The sequence below is a fragment of the Anabrus simplex genome, chromosome 3 (assembly GCF_040414725.1).
Source record: "Anabrus simplex isolate iqAnaSimp1 chromosome 3, ASM4041472v1, whole genome shotgun sequence".
NCBI lineage: Eukaryota > Metazoa > Arthropoda > Insecta > Orthoptera > Tettigoniidae > Anabrus > Anabrus simplex.
In genome coordinates this window covers 458,436,159-458,453,010 of record NC_090267.1, presented here as the reverse complement: position 1 = coordinate 458,453,010, position 16,852 = coordinate 458,436,159, and the positions used below count along the sequence as shown (strand labels likewise).

Here is a 16,852-nt window from a genome sequence, read left to right as displayed (position 1 = left end):
GCCGACAGTGGGGTTGGAACTCGCTGTCTCCCGGATGCAAGCACACAGCTGCGCGCCCCTAACAGCACGGCCAACTCGCCTGGTATATTATTATTTAATCAGTTTATCCTCCAAGGTTGGTTTTTCCCTCGGACTCAGCAAAGGAACCCACCTCTACTGCCTCAAGGGCAGTATCCTGGTGCATGAGACATTCGGTCGAGGATACAACTGGTGAGGAGGACAATACCTTGCCCAGATTGCTTCATCTACTGTGCTGATCACAGTCCTTGTGGGGGATGGGGAGATTTGAACGGATAGAAAAAATTAAGAGAGAGGAAGCGGCCGTGGTCTTAAGTTAGGTACTATCCCGGAATTTGCCTGGAGGAGAATTTTGAAACCACGGAAAACCACTTCGAGGTAGGCTGAGGACGGAATTGAACACCTCTCTACTCACTTGACCTCCCGAGGCTCAGTGGACCCCGTACCAGCCTTCGAACCACTTTTCAAAATTTCGTGGCAGAGCCGGGAATCGAACTTGGATCTTAGGGCGTGGGGTGGCAGCTAATGATACCAACCACTACACCAGAGAGGCGGACTTTAGTGTTTAAAAATGTTTACATTCTTGTTTTTCTTTTTGGGGAGAGAGGCTCTTTTGGAATTTATTGTATTGTAGGTTGTACAAATTCGCAATAAGAAAGGCGGACTTAAGTGTTTTAAAATGTTTAAATTCTTATTTTTGGCGGGCTCTTTTGGAAGTCATTGTATTATAGGTTGTGCAACTTCGCAATAAGAGAGCCCAAATTAAGTTATCAAGGCAAGCCTAAATACAGTATTTCTTCTGGATTAAATGTATTTACAATATTGTGAATAGTACATCGTCTTTTTACTTTCCTAACCAGTATTTATCTCCTTCTGTTTCCCGTATTTCTGCAACAGGTATTCAATGTATCGGTGATGATGCGCATCAATGGATGCTGCATAATTTGCAATGTCTATTGCCTTAGGAGCCTTTATTGGTATGCAATCTTCGTAAGCACATTTAAGCAACCGATGATCAGGAATCCGCTTTTGTCGGAAGTGAAATCTAGGGCTATCTGTGATCAGACCATTTGAAGTATTGCAGTGGCCTTTGCTTGCGAATACATGGCGGATGTAGTCCTAATGTCCACTCGTCAACAAAGAGTGTAAATATTTTACCACGGTGTCGTTGCGGTTCTGAGTTGTACAGGTATCTGTTTGAACATGTAAAACCAAATCAAACCCCATGGCACTACAGCCCTTGAAGGGCCTTGGCCTACCAAGCGACCGCTGCTCATCCCGAAGGCCTACAGATTGTTAGGTGTCGTGTGGTCAGCACGACGAATCCTCTCGGCCGTTATTCTTGGCTTTCGAGACCGGGGCCGCTATCTCACCGTCAGATAGCTCCTCAATTCTAATCACGTAGGCTGAGTGGACCTCGAACCAGCCCTCAGGTCCAGGTAAAATTCCCTGACCTGGCTGGGAATCGAACCCGGGGTCTCCGGGTAAGAGGCAGGCACGCTACCCCTACACCACGGGGCCGGCGTTTGAACATGTGCCGTTTTGAAACTCAACCGCATAAAATGCATCACCTCTACCGATCATCCGAAGAGCAGTAGTTCATGGATCTGTGCTGTTCTGAATATTGAATCCATGACCTTTGGCCTAAGGGTTCAATATCATTGCTTCAATAAAATATCCCTTCGTTGAGAATATTTAAGGCTGCTCTTACATCTTGGTTCTATCCTATATTTGTTACCTCATGCATGTCCATGCACATAGAATCTAAATTAACTACCACTCCAACTTCCTAGTGTGCGCTAAGTACTCCATCAACGTTCCATAGTCTATTCTACCGACTTCCAGCACCAGCAAATTAGCCCCAGGGGGGAGCGCGGATTGGCGTCCGTGAGCCTCTTAGCTAAGTCACGGTATTGCTTCCACTTACGAGTACTAGTGCCAGGCTCCTCACTTTCATCTATCCTGTTCGACCTCCCTTGGTCAATTCTTATCTTTTCCAACAATATTTTCATTTTTCGAAGTGTCGGGTCCCTTCCATCTTTGCTCTCTGATTAGTGTTGTATAGAGGATGGTTGCCAGTTGTACTTCTCGTTAAAACAATAATCACCACCACCTCATACCTCTGCCACAAGCTTTAGTGGAGCTCTTTGGTGATCCAACCAGCGGTGCTGGTGCGACGTACAGCAAATTTTAAAGTTCACACTAATTATTGCGTGTAGAACATCAGATAGTCCACCTCTGTGGTGTAGTGATTAGTTTGATTAGCTGCCAACCCCGGAGGCCCGGGTTCGATTCCCGGCTCTGCCACGAAATTTGAAAAGTGGTACGAGGGCTGGAACGGGGTGCACTCAGCCTCGGGAGGTCAACTGAGTAGAGGTGGGTTCTATTCCCACCTCAGACATCCTGGAAGTGGTTTCCCATGGTTTCCAACTTCTCCTCCAGTCAAATGGTACCTAACTTAAGGCCACGGCCACTTCCTTCCCTGTTCCTTGTCTATCCCTTCCAATCTTCCCACCCCCACCAAGGCCCCTGTTCAGCATAGCAGGTCAGGCCGCCTGGGGGAGGTACTGGTCATTCTCCCCAGTTGTATCCCCCGACCCAATGTCTCACGCTTCAGGACACTGCCCTTGAAGCGGTAGAGGTGGGATCCCCCGTCGAGTCGAGGGAAAACCGACCCTGGAGGGTAAGCAGATTAAGAAGAAGGAACTTCAGATAAAGAGGACATCAGCTAGACCACATTCCTGTACTATTCATAGTATATTTCAATTCAAAAGCATAGAGCAGTGAAAAAATAGTACTGAAGGAAAGTTGAAGCGTGTGCCAACTTTCTGATTTAAAATCTATTGAAAATTAGCCTATAATACAAACAGTGTACTCACTCATCATGAGAGCCTTACACATGAGAATGTCTCATAAAATGTCATTCCGCACTTATTTGAGGGAAACTTTTTGCGTTTTATCGCGGAGTAGAAAACCGAAAAGATGTACTTATCTGTCTTTAAAAATTCGAATACTCTTACAGCATTGACCATATATCACATTTATCGTGATTGCGAAAATCTACCAGCTTGAGACTTCTTTTTCAATCAAGTACACTCTTTAAGAGATGGGCACATAAGGTACGAAGTTGTGAAAAGAATGCTGAACAACGGTTGATGCCTTCATAATGGATTTCTACGCAAGCACTGAATTAGCCGTAGCAAATTCATTTCTCAAGCATAAAGCTATTCACCGTTGCAATGGGAAGAATAAAGTTACTACATTGATTATAGACTCTATCATAACGGACTTCATTTTCAAGAAACATGTACAGAAATTGTGAATTTTCTGGTCATTTTTCAACGTTACCGGCTTGTACCCGATGTGTTAACGAACTGACTCGACCTTATATGCGGTAGACAAAAATGAAATGACTGTATGATACTAAAATTAAACATAACTATTATTTCATATTTTATTTATTCTTTCTTTCTTTCTTTCTTTCTTTCTTTCTTACAATCCTAATCAGTTTATCCTCCAGGGTTGGTTTTACCCTCGGACTCAGCGAGGAATCCACCCGCCCCCCTCTACCGCCTCAGGGGCAGTGTCCGGTAGCCTGAGACCTTGGGTCGGGGGAGGACCAGAACCTCGCCCAGACGACCTGCTATGCTGAACAGGGGCCTTGCAGGGGGATGGGAAGATTGGAAGGGATAGACAAGGAAGAGGGAAGGACGCGGCTGTGGCCTTAACATACAGTAGGTATCATCCCGGCATTTGCCTGGAGGTGAAGTGGGACAATATCTTAAGGAGTAGAGACATAACATTAACAACAAAGATCTTTTTTTTTTGTGCTAGGGGCTTTACGTCGCACCGACACAGATAGGTCTTACGGCGACGATGGGATAGGAACGGCCTAGGAGTTGGAAGGAAGCGGCCGTGGCCTTAATTAAGGTACAGCCCCAGCATTTGCCTGGTGTGAAAATGGGAAACCACGGAAAACCATTTTCAGGGCTGCCGATAGTGGGATTCGAACCTACTATCTCCCGGATGCAAGGTCACAGCCGCGCGCCTCTACGCGCACGGCCAACTCGCCCGGTACAAAGATCTTTATAGTAAGGTCAATGGTTTTTCCAATTGTAATGTACGGATGTGAGACCTGGACCATAAGAAAAGCTGAACGCCGTAGAATAGACTCCTTTGAAATGTGGTGTTGGAGGAAAATCCTTAAGAGTCCCATGGACTGCGAAGAAAACAAATAGGTCAGTTTTACAGCAAATAAAACCAGAGTGTTCTTTGAATGGTCTAATCCTGAAACAAAAACTAAGCTACTTTGGACACATCATGAGAAGACACAATTCATTAGAAAAGATCTTAATGCTGGAGAAGATCGAAGGCACAAGGAGAAGAGGGCGGCAAAGAATGAGATGGATTGATGGCATCACAGACGTACTAAATTCCAGCCTGGAAAATCTTCGGGAGGCAGTGCAGGACAGAAGAAATTGGTGTATTTTAGTTCATGGCGTCATGGAGAGTCGGAATCGACTAAACGAATAGAGAGAGAGAGAGAGAGAGAAGTGGGAAACCACGGAAAGCTACTTCGAGGTTGGATGAGTTGGGAATCGAACCCACCTCTACTCATTTGACCTCCCGAGGCTGAGTGGACCCCGTTCCAATATTCATACCACTTTTCAAATTTTGTGGCAGGGCCGGGAATCGAACCCGGGCCTCCGGCAGTGGCAGCTAATCACGCGGTGACGTGAACGCTACTGATCCACGAAATATCACTGTAATATTTGTCACAATGTGAAAGGTTATCATTGATTTACTCAAATAAAGTCTCAAATCCCAGGTAGATTAAGAAATACCGTCGTTACTAGCAAGAAATATGAATACGTACTTACGAGCTGTAAACAGGAGTCCATCATGTTGCATATCGCTGCTCGCGCCGTCTTGTGTTTGTTTCTTGAGGTCCAGGGCTGGCACCGATGAATGGAAGTGCCATGTCTGTGGATTCTCATTATCTTTGTACATTTGTCTAGCGCGGACAGTTCAAAAAGCAAAATGGAGGTGAACAACATTAAAGATGTTATCGCTTTTTTTGAGGACGAAAATCACCATGTAATAAGGAAATTACAAGACCTAAATCTCGTGCCGAAGCAACCGGAAAATAGCATGATCCCTGGACCAATAGATATATTACTTTATTAAAGGAACAGCACTATTAGACAATTGACAGTTGAAGTGACACGACACCAAAGCATTACCGTGAGCAAAGACATGACACACGAAAGTGTTGTGTTACACACAAACAAAACACGGAAGCCCTGCGACGCAGAAAAAATTGTATATAGCTGTAAGGCAGTAAAGTATGTATTCTGTAAAATTAAATATTTCCATTATTTCTTAATCTACCTGGGATTTTAGACTTTATTTGAGTAAATCAATGATTACCTTTCATATGTGACAAATATTACAGTGATATTTCGTGGATCAGTAGCGTTCACGTAACCAATCACGCTAACCACCACACCACAGAATATTTCACCTTGTGGCAACCTGAAGAAAGACATTCGTGGACGTCGGTTTCTTTCGGATAAGTACACTAAGTGCAAGTGTGGGTGCGCTTGTGGATCCGTCAGCAACCTACCTCTTTCTACAAAACTGGAATTGACCGTCTCGTCTCCCAGTGGGATAAATGTTGGGTTTTTCCCTATTTGCTTTACGTCGCTCCGGCACAGATAGGTATTATAGCGACGATGGGATAGAAAAAGCCTAGGAATGGGAAGGAAGCGCCCGTGGCCTTAATTATGGCCCTTAGCAAAAATTATGGTACAGCATTTGCCTGGTGTGAAAATGGGAAACCACGGAAAACCATATTCAGGGCTGCCGACAGTAGGATTCGGACCCACTATCTTCCGGATGCAAGCTTACAGCTGCGCGCCCCTAACAGCACGGCCAACTCGCCCGGTGATAAACGTATTAACGCTTTTGGTAATTACTTTTGAATAAAAGCATTCCATAGTCACGCTGTAGCGGTTGTTCGGTTTTCATTTGAGTGTCCCTTATAGATATCTTCTTGTCAAGAACCTAATTGAAATTGGTAAAACATACTCATTGCCATTAACAATTAGAGTAAATAACCTTGAAAGATAACACTCACTTTGGAGATAGCACACTGTTGAATGTGGAGTCAGTTCTCGTATTCCCCAGTGGCGCAATTGGTTAGCGCACGGTACTTATACGACAGTAACTGAGCGATGCCGGGGTTGTGAGTTCGAGCCTCACCTGGGGAAATTTTTGAAAATAGATAATAGTTGTTCTGGAGGATTCCGGTCAATTGCACTCGATAGCCATGAATAATACATTCATCTTTAATATCTACTGTACCAGGAGCTACAACTCAACGCCGCACATTCGAAAGAAGCGCCTCTATGAACTCCTCTACACCTCAACCCCGCACATTCGAAAGAAGCGCCTCTATGAACTCCTCTATCGATCAAAACGTGAAATTGCCACTACAGGAATTTGGGACATTAATCTGAAGATGTCATCATCATCATCATCATCTGTTTACCCTCCAGGGTCGGCTTTTCCCTTGGACTCGGCGAGGGATCCCACCTCTACCGCCTCAAGGGCAGTGTCCTGGAGCTTCAGACTCATAGTCGGGGGATACAACTGGGGAGAATGACCAGTATCTCGCCCAGGAGGCCTCACCTGCTATACTGAACAGGGGCCTTGTGGAGGGATGGGAAGATTGGAAGGGATAGACATGGAAGAGGGAAGGAAGTGGCTGTGGCCTTAGGTAGCATCTCGGCATTCGCCTGGAGGAGAAGTGGGAAACCACGGAAAACCACTTCCAGGATGGCTAAGGTGGGAATCGAACCCACCTCTACTCAGTTGACCTCCCGAGGCTGAGTGGACCCCGTTCCAGCCCTAGTACCACTTTTCAAATTTCGTGTCAGAGCCGGGAATCGAACCCGGGCCTCCGGCGGTGAAAGCTAATCACACTAATCACTACACCACAGAGGCGGACAATCTGAAGATGTCACTAGTGAATAATTGAGAAGTTTATCATTTCTAAGTTTCCTGTACATTGAATTTATTTTGTTTTGTTTGGCTGTACATCAAGAAGTTTGGACATTTCTCCATATATGTCATTACAGAAACTGAGGTCATGCACTCTGGTGCAAGGTGGAAGAACTTGTAATTTAAAGAAGTCTTGTGTTTCTAGGTTTTCATAACTGAATCAATGTTCATTTATTTGAATTTGAAAGCGGTCAGTAGCAAAAATGCTTACCTCATTCCTACACGAACTGTCCATACACCACCAATCTTACAAGTGATGTTGAACTGACCAACACAACAAATGCCCCTTATCGGACAAATATCGAAGCTGATATGAGTTTATTGTCACTACGTGTCTCAGACAATGGCGTACAGAGCGCACTATAAACATGTCTGAGGTACCGTGACGTGTGAAATTGTAATATGCAAACATTTTGACATACATTATGTCTAATGGCTGGGGTTCAACGGAAAATTTGCGTCACGAAGTTAACGATACAACATGTGTAACGCGATGTTACCTAGCAACCGTGCAGCCTGTGATGTGAATAATTGATGGATGGCCATGGCTGAGAGACATATTATCAAGAGGGTAGTTAAGAGTACAGGTGGTCGATGTGATCTTGCAGGCTGTGATGTGAAGTGTTGATGGATGCTCATGACTGAGAGACATACAGAACAGTTTTGGGCAGACCGGAACAATCAGTTGTTCCGGAACATTAGGAGCTTGAGGTGGAGTGTTTCGGTACAGTATGCCGGCACACTGGACTGTAACTGCACAGTAGAGAGAACTTCGTGAGGCAACATGACATGCTCCGCTTCAGCGGGAAAGTGCTGCTATACCGGACGTGCTGTGTGTAGTTATGGCCAGCATAAAACTGCACGTAACGTGTAGTAACAGCCGGAACACTGAAATTCGTGCTAAATAATCACGTTTAAAAGCTGTTTTCAGGTTAAGATTTTTTCGTTCAATATGAAATACACATAACACGGTCACAATGGCAGCACATGTGTTTAAAAATAACTAATCCTAGGATATTTTCACCAGATGAATGTATCGGCCTGTATTGTGAGTAATTAGGGCCAGGATAAAACTTCACGGCACGTGAAAAAGCAGTTGGAACTCTGAAATACGCACCCAAGAAATCATGTCTAAATGTTGTTTTTAGGATAAGAATGTTGTTATTCGTTTTGAGATACACCTGTCACAATTACACTGGCAGTAGAATGTCACAATGTTTTTTCACCAATTAAAAATATACTCGCACAGTTGAAGAAACATTCGTCAGTATTCTATTTACGTACATACTATACCACCTGTGAAAATAAAGTTCGGTAAATAGTCCTGTACTATCAGCATAGATGAACAATGCATGACAGTGACCTTACTGTCCTTCGAAATAGTCACCGCCCATAACTATGCTCTGCTGAGATCGGCGATACATGTCCTGGAAACTTTGCAAGAAGTCACATTTCGTTGGATGTCAGAAATATCGTCAAATCTCTTTCCTTTCAAAGCGAGTTTGAGTCGTGGGAACAGGAAGAAGTCTGGAGGATTGAGATCTGGCAAGTATGGGAGGGTGTACAAGTTGCACCACCCCTGTTTTTGCCGTGAACTGTTCGACGATATTTGCTGTGTGTGGGCGAGCGTTGTCATGGACACAAAACCATGAAGCTTGTTGTGCGTACTGGGGTAGTACACTGCGTAGACGTTTCATGGAACGGGTCAAACTTTCAATGTACCGTGCAGCATTCAACGTCGTTCCCTCAGGTCGAAATTCCTTATGGATAATGCCTTGACTATCGAAGGTAATGAGCATCGTTTTGGTGCGTGACTTTTCGGCTCTGACATTTTTACGACGGCGGGATCCCAGAGAACGCCATTCCATGCTTTGCCGTTTCGTTTCCGGGTCGTACCTGAGACACCAGATTTCATCCTCAGTGACAATACAGTTCAGGAAATTTGGTGTCGCATCCGCCGTTTCGACAAGATTCTGTGAAGCCTCTAAACGTGCCTGCTTCTGATCGTCAATCAAGTGATGTGGCACAAGACGAGAACACATTTTCCTTTTCCCTAACTTCTGGGTAACGATTTGTCGCACGGATTCACGGTTAATGTGCAATTCATCCGCTATCATGCGCACAGTTAATTGCCGATCGTTCGTGATTAATGACCTCACCTTCTCAATGTTTTCGTCACTGGCGGCGGTCGCCGGTCTTCCGCTACGGGGGTTGTCAGAAACACTTTCCCGGCCTCATCGAAAACGGGCGAACCACTCGTACACACAGTTCAAGGACAGTGCTTGATCTTCATAAATACGTACCAGCATCGCATGTGTTTCTTTCGGTGTCTTGCTAAACTTGAAAAAAAATTGTACAGTGATCTTTTGGTCGTTCATGTTCCCGTGCGCCGTTCAGAACCAGCGCACTAAACACGCACTGTGTCAAAGAGGCCTTACAGGGCACACACACGATGCTCCACTGAACAACGTTGGGAGCAGGTGGTCAAGACCTGTTGTGTGTCGCCAGTGTTGCCGGATCGAGCGTTCTGACTTCATTCACCGAAATTTATTGTCACAGGTTGTACAAGCGGAACAGGAGGTTAAAAGTAAAACTATACAATCAGAACACGAAAATAAAAATTATGGGATGTTTAAGTTTGAAATGTCTTGTCATTGTGCCGGTTGAGATCCCTTTGCAGACAAAATAGAAGAACATAAATTGCATTTCACTCTGTCCAGTTTTATTCTATTAAAAGTCCTAAACAGGACTCCGATGCGACATTATGCGAAGTTTACCGTCTTTCGTACGGTTATATTATTAGGCTTCAATAAAAACCCTCTTACAAAACAGTTGAAAACAAAACAGAACACATTACGTTGTTCGCATGTACCGAAGGCCGTTGCCGGTGCAACGCAACTTACAGAACAAAGATGATGTGACAGTTGAAAACAAAACAGAACACATTACGTTGTTCGCATGTACCGAAGGCCGTTGCCGGTGCAACGCAACTTACAGAACAAAGATGATGTGACAGAACACGGAACACTCCAGAAAGTGGCGGCACACAGCCGGTATCGACAGTCAGCTAATAGGCGAAGGGCAGTGCATAGTGGCGCTTCTGACGGGATAACGAGTCACTGTCTCAGTCTCGCTTGAGAATGTTTTGGAACAATTGACAATCCGTGTTCCGGAACAGCGGAACATAACCATGCACCGGTACAGTGTGCCGAAACAGGGACTTAGTGCCCAACCCTAATATAGAAGACTCTTGTATCAAAGAGGGCTCATCTCATCATACTCCAGAACACTGATTATTTCGGTCGTGGTAGTTCCATAGGTCCTAATGCAGTTTCTCCATTTCGATGTATGAATCCTGCAATTGGCGAATCTAAACTCCATACAGGTCTCTCGAAATCGATTCTTCCATTGCAAATAATTTAATCCCAGAGGGAAATCTGACACAGTTTTTGAGTACTTTACTACTAAAGGCACATTCAGAATATTACGGCGCGTCAAAACTTAAAATCGAACTGGTTTAAGGTCCAACTAACACAAAGAAGGTTTCCGGCGACGCAAGGATTGAAAAGTGCTAGGATTCGCAAGTAAGCGGCCGTGGCATTAATTAAGGTATAGCCTGGTGCGAAAATAGGAAACCTCGATAAACCGTCTTTAGAGCTGCTGACACGACAGGAGACTGGACTATACGTGCTAGTGTCCCCAAGATGAGATTCAAGGGGAAAAAGGAATTCATTGATGTTGTGACAAAATAACTTGGATAGCAACCAAGAAGGCTTAATATCCTGTTCTAACGTTCATTTGTTTTTAAATGGACAAGATTTCCCGAAGTTTATTGCATATTCATAAATTTGTAAAAAAATTAAAGTAACTTACTTCCGGCTCTGTGGTGTAGTGATTAGTGTGATTAGCTGCAACCCCAGGAGGCCCGGTTTCCATTCCCAGCTCTGCCACGAAATTTTGAAAAATGGGCTGGAAATGGGTCCACTTAGCCTCGGGAACTCAAATGAATAGAGGGGTTCGATTCCTACTTCAGCCATCCTCGAAGTGGTTTGCCGTGGTTTCCCACCTCTTCTCCAGACAATTGCCGGTATGGTACCGAACCTAAGTCCATGGCCGCTTTCTTCCTCTTCCTTGCCTATCCCTTCCAAAATGTCCATCCCGTCAGAAGGTCCCTGTTCAGCACAACAGGCGAGACAGGCTTGCTGGGGTACTGGTTCTCCACCTCAGTTGTATCCACGACCCAAAATCTCACGCTCCAGGACACTGTCCTTGAGGCGATAGAGGTAGGATCCCTGGCTGAGTCAGAAGGAAAAACCAACCCTAGAGGATAAACGGATTAAGAAATAAAGAAAGAAATTCCTCACTTCAACCGACCCTTTTCCTGAGCCAAGCGTTTGCAAGGGTGCATTGCACCTATTCTGAGGAATATTCGTAGGATGCTCATATTTCGAACCTGTGACATTCAGAGGTCCGCCTCTGTGGTGTAGTGGTTAGTGTGATTAGCTGCCACCCCCGGAGGCCCAGGTTCGATTCCCGGCTCTGCCACGAAATTTGAAAAGTGGTACGAGGGCTGGACCACTCAGCCTCGAGAGGTCAACTGAGCAGAGGTGGGTTCGATTCCAACCACAGCCATCCTGGAAGTGGTTTTCCGTGGATTACCACTTCTCCTCCAGGCGAATTCCGGGATGGTATCTAACTTAAGGCCATGGCCGCTTCCTTCCCTGTTCCTTGTCTATCCCTTCCCAACTTCCCATACCTCATCAAGGCCTTGTTCCGCATAGCAGGTGAGGTCAACCGGGCGAGGTACTGGACATCCTCCGCAGTTGTATCCCCCGACCCACTTTCCAGGACACTGCCCTTGAGGCGGCAGAGGTGGGATCCCTCGCTGAGTCCGAGGGAAAAGCCAACCCTGGAGGGTAAGCAGATTAAGAAAGAAAGAAAGAATGACTTTCAGAACGGTTACATTGAACGAAAAATGTTCACGTTTAGGTTGGACACTGTTACTCTCTTGTTCTGTATTATGTAACTTATTCTAGCCATTGAGTTAAACTGGAAGTGGAAAACAAACTCATTCTCATTAACAAGAGTCCCCTTAACAGCAAAACAATTGGAGTAAACGACCTTGAAAGATAACACTGACGTTGCAGATAGTATGACACTAAGTAGGAGCGGTTGTTGTCTTCCCCAGTGGCGCAATTGGTTAGCGCACGGTACTTATACGACAGTAACTGAGCGATGCCGGGGTTGTGAGTTCGAGCCTCACCTGGGGAAATTTTTGAAAATAGACAATAGTTGTTCTGGAGGACTCCTGTGAGTTGCAGTCCATAACCGTGAATAATAAATTGGTTTTGATATCCATAATTTAATTTCCTCAGCGGGGAGCGATAGCTCGTTTATAATTCATTAACCGTGTACTGGAAAGGAAAGTACTCTCTGACTCTCGTGAATTAAGGGTGACCCAGTTTCGTCGAGAATACTTCATTATTATTTATTTTTAAAACTTTGCTATTAAGCTTCGTGTTCCTGTGTGTGTAAGAAATGTAGAAGATAACAGAAATACATTTCGGCTCCTGTTCGCTTATGCAGAAACTTGCTGGGAGAATGCGGGGTCATGTAGGTTTAGTGCATGTACCATGTACAGCTAGCCACCATGTTCGTTTAAAAATTGATTTAATGTATTTTTTTCCAGTCTGGTTTATGTCGCACCGTCACAGATAGGTGTTATGGTGACGATGGGATATAAAAGGGATAGGAAAGCGAAGAAAGTGGCCGTGACCTTAATTAAGGTAGGCCTAAAACCCCAGATTTTGCCTGGTGTGAAAATGGGAAAACAAGGGTTGGAGACAGTGTGGTTTGAACCCACTGTCTCTCGAATTCAAGTTCACAGCGGCGCGAATCTGACCGCACGCCAACTCGTTCGGTATTAAAAATATTCATATTATCCATGTTACATCAATGTTAGTTACAAAACAATGATGACTATTTATCTCACCACTTATCTCTCAATCCCTGTTGTCACACCAGGCAAATAACTTAATGTCCGACTCTGTGGTGTAGTGGTTAATGTGATTAGCTGCCACCCCCGGAGGCCCGGGTTGAATTCCTGGCTCTGTCATGAAATTTGAAAAATGGTAAGAGCGCTGGAACGGGGTCCAGTCAGCCACGGGAAGTAAACTGAGTAGAGGGGAGTTCGATTCCTACCTCAGCCATTCTCAAAGTGATTTTCCGTGGTGTCCCACTTCTCCTGCAGGCAAATGCCGAGATGGTACCTGACTTAAGGCCACGGCCACTTCCTTCCCTCTTCCTTGCCTATCCATTCCAATCTTCCCATCCCTCCACAAGGCTCCTAGATGAAAGAAAAATGAATAGTGACTTCCATTTATTAGTATACTAGCTGAAGAACCCGTCGTTGGCAGGATCGTTTTTTGGTATGTGCAGGATTATGTTCATAAAATACAGAACACCTTGAAAGACTAGATATAGGAAGTTCATATTCACAGGATACATTCATTACTATGTTCTACAGAAACGATTGGCATAATAGTCACCTAGGTTCAGCATGTGACCTGTTGCCTAGTAGGCACGGGTTTCTCATTGGGCACTGACAGCTTGTTCCATGGCTGATGGTATCGACGCGTATAAGGCGCGAATGGCGTCCTGTGGTATAGCCATCCTAGCTGCATTCATCTGGTTCCACAGTTCATCTTTGGTGGTTGGCATTGGGTCAGAGCACCGCACCCATCGTTTCACCATATCCCACACATTTTCGATTGGCCACAAGTCCGGTGATCGGGCGGGCCAGGGCACAGTCTGACATCCTGAGGCAACAAGAAGGCGCGCATTCGTGCAGCAACATGTGGTTGCGCATTGTTTTGTTGAATGTGGCGTCTGGGGTGTCGTACAGGAAGGGTAGCACCCCACACCATTAGGCCTTGATTTGGCGCTGTATGTCTTGTGCGAATGCAGTCAATGTGATGCCTCTTCCCCTGTCAGCGGCGAAACAAAATGCGGCCATCATTTTCAAACAAACATAACCTGGATTCGTCCGAAAAGACTGTCTCTTGCCATTCCTGTACCCAGTGACGTCGTTCCATACACCATTGCAGTCTAGCATGTTTATGCACATTAATCAAGGGTAGGCGGAGAAGTGGACGACGCACAGGTAACCCAGACCGTAATAAACGGCGACGGACTGTCACTCCTTATAGTGTACGATGTGTTACACTGTTCCACTGTTGCGCCAGAACCGAGGAGGACGCAGATCTGTCCTGTCCTGCAATGGATGTGGTGTCGATTTCTCTGGGTGTGGTCTGGGTGGTGGCACCAGACGGCTTTCTGTGAACGGGTACACATCCGTTGCACTGTCGATACACTTCGACGTACACGGGCAGCAATTTCCCGGATGGATGCATCACGTTCTCTCATGCCAATAATGCCCTTCTTTCAAACTCACTCATATGACAGTATGGTCCTTGCATACATCTGCGAGGCATGCTGCACACCTGCTCAAGTCACACTTATCCATTACCTTCGTTTTATAGCGACAACGAGAGCAGCAGGCACATTTTACCAGTCGGTGGTGGTGCGCCGAGATATCAATGTGGAGCTTCAACCTGAGGGCCAACATGGTTCAAATGCTAATTATTTCTTCAGAACATTCTAGTGAACATGTCCTGTGAATATGAACTTCCAGTCTCTAGTCTTTCAAGGTGTTTTGGTTTTCATGAACATGAGTGTATTTTTTTGTCCACCCCTCATGTTGTTCCCCAGATTCTGCGGCGCATAAGTGGACATGCCTCTCCCGGTCAGCCGCTCGTCATGACGTACCTACTCGCTTTCTTGCTCACTGTGGCCCTTTCAGTTTTAGGCTATATTGTTTTTATTGATGATCTTGATTTCATCCCTTCCTTCCGGTATAAAAGAAAGCCAAGTGTCGTGTTCTGAAATTATAGGTCTTCACGTCCAGTGTAAAGGGAATCCTTCTCCCTTTACGATCTTTTCTCATTTCGATAGTCATCTTTACAATTTTTGTTGCCGATATGCGCTGATGAGAACGCGCCTTTTCACCTTAAGACAATCATGATATACTGGTCATCCTCACCAGTTGTATACCCCGACCCAGAGTCTGAAGCTCCAGGGCACTGCCCTTGAGGCGGTAGAGGTGGGATCCCTCGCTGAGTCCGAGGGAAAAACCGAACTTGGAGGGAAAACAGATAAAGAAGAAGAAGACAATCGTAACATAAGCACCACCATTGCCAGTTAACACGACCGAACAATAGTTCCATGTTAGCAATACTCAACAGTCTAAATTATGAAAATGTCTGTTACTACAGTTGGTACGGTAAAACTGTATAATACATAAATAATCGGGAAATTACATTTTCTATAATTTTCGTTATGTGGTATTTATCGATAGGATCTCTAATAACAACAACGATATTCGAAAATTAAATTTTAGGCCTTCCCCTAAACTACCATTGCACCAAGTGTGAATAAAATTATTTATAGCCTAGACTGCATTGCCTTATTCGTCGAACTTAGATGTCGATTTTCATTAAATTCTTTTCAACTGTTTTCTCGTGGCCAGGCGTTGATATGGACTAGAGATCAAAAATTTGAATTCATGAATATCTCTGTTCTCATAGCCGGTACGGTAAAATTGTATAAGACCTAAGTGATCGTATATTGTATTAAATATAACTTTTGTTATGTACTGTAGTGTTCATCGATAGGATCAATAATAACATAGATATTTGAGAATAAATGTTTGCCCTTCCTCTAAACTGCCATTTTTCCCATCCTGAATAAAATTAATTATACCATAGTTTGTAGTGCCTTATTACCCGATGGTACATACCTACTTTCATTAAATTCTGTTTATCTATTCTCTCGTGATGCGTGTACATTTTTACATACATACATAACATAACATACATACTGCACCCGCCCCCTCCCTAAATGGCACCGGCATGGAATCTACAGGGTCGCACATGGGTCAAGAAAAATTTAAAAATAAATAGGCGCTGAACTAAAGTAATCTTAAAGGCGTACAGGGGGGGGGGGAGAAACGGGGCATACTTAACTAAAATGAGAACACATTCGAATTCAAATTTTAACTCATAAACCGGTTTATTCAACCTTGATGATGATGATGATGGGAAATGGCGCATTAAAATACACTAATGAATTACATTAAAATTTATAAATGTTTGTTGTGAATTATTATGTGGACATCTGTCCAATATGCTTGACAGAAATGAGTACGTTTATCGAGAAGCGATGTATCGTGACATGAAACGAATGGAAAATCTTACCATAACACTGAGGCTATATTATCACTAACACATAAAACTAACATGCACCGACAACGTGTCTGAGCAATCCCTACTCTAATGAAAACCTAGATTTCCCAATGAAATGACGTAAAAGAAAAAATGCACTCATATGAAACAACATCTGGGTTCGAACCGACCCTCGCTAATATAGACATTGCCAGGCTGATGGACAGAACCACCACTGACCTTATTTACAACAACACATGACACAGAACACATAAAATCATACATGATATGCAGCAAAATATGTAAGGCACTTTGATCTTCCTTCAGACGCCGTAAACCTCCAATGTCTACGTTGAGCATCGAACTGACAACCTCTTGCGATGAAGACGGGGTCCTGTAATCCCTATCTATATTATACTCGAACAATTAACAATTATTCACTGGCAAACATTAGCATTATCGACCGGGCCACTTGTTAATAAATACAC

The 16,852-nt window shown here is 44.4% G+C and overlaps 2 non-coding genes across 2 annotated transcripts; both read left to right on the top strand.

Moving 5' to 3' along the window:
- The first annotated feature begins 6,200 nt into the window (after positions 1–6,200).
- TRNAI-UAU (transfer RNA isoleucine (anticodon UAU)) lies at positions 6,201–6,290 on the top strand. The gene is given in 2 exon segments: positions 6,201–6,238; positions 6,255–6,290. It is a non-coding gene; the product is annotated as a tRNA-Ile (tRNA).
- A 5,974-nt stretch (positions 6,291–12,264) lies between these two features.
- Positions 12,265–12,354, top strand: TRNAI-UAU (transfer RNA isoleucine (anticodon UAU)). The gene is given in 2 exon segments: positions 12,265–12,302; positions 12,319–12,354. It is a non-coding gene; the product is annotated as a tRNA-Ile (tRNA).
- The last annotated feature ends 4,498 nt before the right edge of the window (positions 12,355–16,852 follow it).